General features: G+C 40.6%; 4 non-coding genes across 4 annotated transcripts; 3 read left to right on the top strand and 1 right to left on the bottom strand.

Moving 5' to 3' along the window:
- Positions 1-3: 3 nt before the first annotated feature.
- TRNAK-UUU lies at positions 4-76 on the bottom strand. The gene has a single exon. It is a non-coding gene; the product is annotated as a tRNA-Lys (tRNA).
- Positions 77-1,180: 1,104 nt separating this feature from the next.
- On the top strand, positions 1,181-1,252 carry TRNAA-CGC. The gene has a single exon. It is a non-coding gene; the product is annotated as a tRNA-Ala (tRNA).
- A 428-nt stretch (positions 1,253-1,680) lies between these two features.
- On the top strand, positions 1,681-1,754 carry TRNAI-AAU. Its single transcript has one exon. It is a non-coding gene; the product is annotated as a tRNA-Ile (tRNA).
- Positions 1,755-2,905: 1,151 nt separating this feature from the next.
- On the top strand, positions 2,906-2,977 carry TRNAP-AGG. The gene has a single exon. It is a non-coding gene; the product is annotated as a tRNA-Pro (tRNA).
- The last annotated feature ends 1,066 nt before the right edge of the window (positions 2,978-4,043 follow it).

Here is a 4,043-nt window from a genome sequence, read left to right as displayed (position 1 = left end):
AAGCGCCCGAACAGGGACTTGAACCCTGGACCCTCAGATTAAAAGTCTGATGCTCTACCGACTGAGCTATCCGGGCTCTTGCTGAATTGTACCACACTACTCTAACCTGGCTAAACCATTTAGATATTTAAACTAGAACATGCGCTCAGAGGTTTCCGTTGTGATTATGTATAAAGGTAATGGTTTAAGAAAAGCTTATTAATAACCTAACTAGCATAGCAGAAAAAGGAGGAGATTTTATGCTCCTGTGGAAATTTACAGCCTCGGAAACTCACAGGGACAAGACAGTTCCACTCTGTCCCGGAGAGTCGCTATGAGTGGACGTGACTCGATGGCAGTAAGCGAGCTGTTGGTTTGGTTTTTAAATTAGCATAGAAATCAAACACGAATTTTCTTTAAGATCTAACTCTGATAATACTACATTAATTGAACGTGCCGTCAAATTATCTTTACATATAAAATAGATACATATTATTCGTGTGTGTATATACATATATATCACATATCTGCCTAGGCGTAAATGTACTATATACAAGTAACATGTATATTATTGTTTGTAATACAAAATTTACTGCAATCAAAGACACAATGTAATTGATGTCAAGGGATTGTACATATAGAAAGGGTTAACTTGGTGCGCTCTGTATATATCCTGCAAAACAAAACAAAACACGGGCAGAATGCAAGCATTTAGTGCGTAGGTTCTCCATGTATTTGGACCCCAGAGCCTCCCTAAGGAGGATCTGATGTTGGCACTGCATGGTAGCCATACCATCTTTTCAGGGACTTCCTTTGGACACCTCTAAGTGCAGGGGCAGAGGGAGCTGTGCGACTCTGCACCAGGGCTCAGCTACCTTCAGAGAAAAGGAAAGAAAGACGCTTTGGAGGGATGGTCTAATGCTGATTTATACCTGTCGGATATCCAGGGGGTAGTTAGTATCCGGTGCCTCTAGGTTAAATGTTTGGCAAGTGTTCAATGAATGGAAGTTTACTCTGTTTGGGAAGTCAATGAATGCTGAATCATTACATATTTCAACAGTTTACTGACTTGAATAAATAAAAGAACTCTCAGCTTAAATATTTTCCCAATCATATAAAAGGGGTTGATAGTGAGGGGTGGGGAGGAGGGAACTGCACACAAAGAACTGGGGAGTGATACCAAAATGGCACATTGTCGCCAGGGGATGTAGCTCAGTGGTAGAGCGCATGCTTCGCATGTATGAGGCCCCGGGTTCGATCCCCGGCATCTCCAGGATGTATTTTACCCATATAAGAAATAGTTGGTTTTTTTAAAAAAAAAGGTTGAATTGTATCTTCATCTTCTATATTCTATGTCAGTTATGTGCTCCAGTGTTTTTTAATCATACTTATAGAACAATGTACGTAGAGAATGGAACGATGTTGCTTTGAAATATTTTTTACTGTGTTAAAACGAAAGACAAGGTAACATTGGGAAAAATCAGAGATACGTCAGTACCTGGAATATTGCTCGGTATCCATTAATGAATTCGTGATAATGCTAGCCTGTGAGGCAAAAATAATCTTGACCTGATAGCATTTCAAAAAAGAGGAAGAAAAACCGAGACAGTTGGCAAAAGGATGAAAAATACAAACTTAACATCGCCAGCGAGAAGGATATAGAATTCTAGATAAGTATTTAAAAGCTCGCCACTTCCAGGTGGCCGGTTAGCTCAGTTGGTTAGAGCGTGGTGCTAATAACGCCAAGGTCGCGGGTTCGATCCCCGTACGGGCCAGCGTCATTTTCTTGAAACTTATATCGAATCTTTTCGCAAATCTACAAAACTTGAAAAGTTTGCTTTAGAGAAACAGAAAACCAGCAGGATACCATAGGATTTCAATTTTACTTCACGAAAAAGTGGTATTTGTTTGTTTTAGTAATTCAATACTTCCCTAGAAATAGCGTTTTCATTTACTGACAATGCGTTAGGTGAACAGAGCAATGCTCCTGATGAGGTTCCGCATTTGAGAACATCCACTCAAGGGAGGGATCCTATCCTGGGAAACACATTTTCTTGTAACCTTGATTTCTCAGGTAAGAAAGGACCAACATTTTCCCTAGACTCCCACTTGCCTTCTGACACCAAACGTTTCTCAACTCCTCCCAGTTCGTGATATTACTTCTTTTTTTTTAAAAAAATCATTTTATTGGGGGCTCGTACAATTCTTATCACAATCCATCCATCCATCCATTGTGTCAAGCATATTTGTACATTTGTTGCCATCATCATTCTCAAAACATTTGCTTTCTACTTGAGCCCTTAATATCAACTCCTCATTTTGATATTACTTCTTTTGTCTCAATTTCATTTCCCACCAAATCCACTTTCACCTACCTAATGATGAACTAGGGACCCACTTTCCATTCATAGCTAAGTTTCTCTATGTAGTCTTAATTCCACACTTTTATGTCCTGTTCGGTGAATTTTGACTGTGGGAGACACCATTAAGCTAACACTGATGGTTCGTTTCATGTTTATTGTCAGCCACGCGCCCCACACGAGTTTGGAACCAGGAAAACGGATTTCCAGTTGCTCTCGCGGTGAAGTCTACGTGTGCGCTAGGGAACTTGTTAAAACCTGTAGTCGATCGATCTGATCTCATCCCTAGGCACTTGGAATTCAAGTATTTTCTCTTTTTTGGATCTCAAGCATTTTCAACGAGCGCCACGTATGTTTCTCATATAATGTATGGGCCAACGCCCTTAGAGAAACATGACCGTATACGGTGCGGAACAAACCCAGGGAAGTTCTGAGGATTATATTAGTTTAACTTAAAACATTTAAAATAAAATCAATTATAGTACTATACCCAAACTTAAACCATAAAATTGGAAAAGATCATTAAATATTTAGTACATTTCTATCACTTCAATCAGCAGTAGGGCGGCTCGTTGGTCTAGGGGTATGATTCTCGCTTAGGGTGCGAGAGGTCCCGGGTTCAAATCCCGGACGAGCCCACTTTTTTTCTGTGGCTTCTCTTTATTGTACAACCCTTTGATCTATGGAACCTTGCCGTGTGTATCCACGTTTAGGATACACATGTGAGCTCAGTAAATCACTTGGTTAGCTTCTTTAATTAAACAAGAGGCAGTTTTGCTAGTCAATACTGGCTTTACTTTTCAAAAACCCAGCCTTCATGTAACTTCAAAGCAAATAGTATTTCCGGTCCTGCCAAATTTCAACTTTACAATTGTGGTCATGAAGCAATGTGACAATTGTCACATCTCTATTTAGCACATATTGCTCACAACAAATAAATAGATTTTAATGGAAAAAGTAGATAAGGAACTATGGAGCTGAGATCTGAAGAACATTTATGAGATTTTCAACTTCGTTCGCTACGTTCCCTCGTCTCATTAAGCAAATAGTAATCTAGTACTTACTGTATTCGACGCACTTTTGCGGTCAGCGGTAAACAGAACATGCAAAACACCATTGGATACCAAAATGTAATCGCGACAACTCCTCTCTTCTTTCCTGCGGATGTGGAAAAAGGCGGCAAGTGAAAAATAATACTAGATCTGGAGGAGAAAACTGCAGAGAAAAATGTGGAAGGCCACCTCCACGTGGAGTGGCAAAAGGGGTGAGAGTGGACGGGCGCTGAGGGCAGGAGAGGGACTCTACTGCCTAGAAAAAAAGCTGCGGACAGGGCTTGGGCTCCGGGGCTGGACTTGGAGTCTGCTTGTCAACCTGACTCATAAAGCTGTGGGAATGTCAGAAGGATCATTTTTGTCGCATGCCAAGACTGTAATTCCCAGATCCTGGAAGCATTTTAGGTTTATCGATACAGGTTTGAGAGAATAGGAAGATGAGAAGAGACCGAGGAGAGTGCAAGCTAATCATTTCAGGTAACACATTCTTTGGGCATCATCTCATTTTACCTATAAAACAAGATACATAAAAAGTGGGTCGATTCTAGAATCCTAACACTATCCTTCATTCACTCACTCTGTACCATTGAATGGATGCCGACTCGTAGCAACCTTATAGGATACTGTAGAACCGCCCAGGTAGGTTTTTTTT

The sequence above is a fragment of the Echinops telfairi genome, unplaced genomic scaffold (genome assembly GCF_000313985.2).
Source record: "Echinops telfairi isolate 266 unplaced genomic scaffold, ASM31398v2 ScPeMD7_5868;HRSCAF=6743_0, whole genome shotgun sequence".
NCBI lineage: Eukaryota > Metazoa > Chordata > Mammalia > Afrosoricida > Tenrecidae > Echinops > Echinops telfairi.
This window is presented reverse-complemented; position numbering and strand designations above follow the sequence as displayed.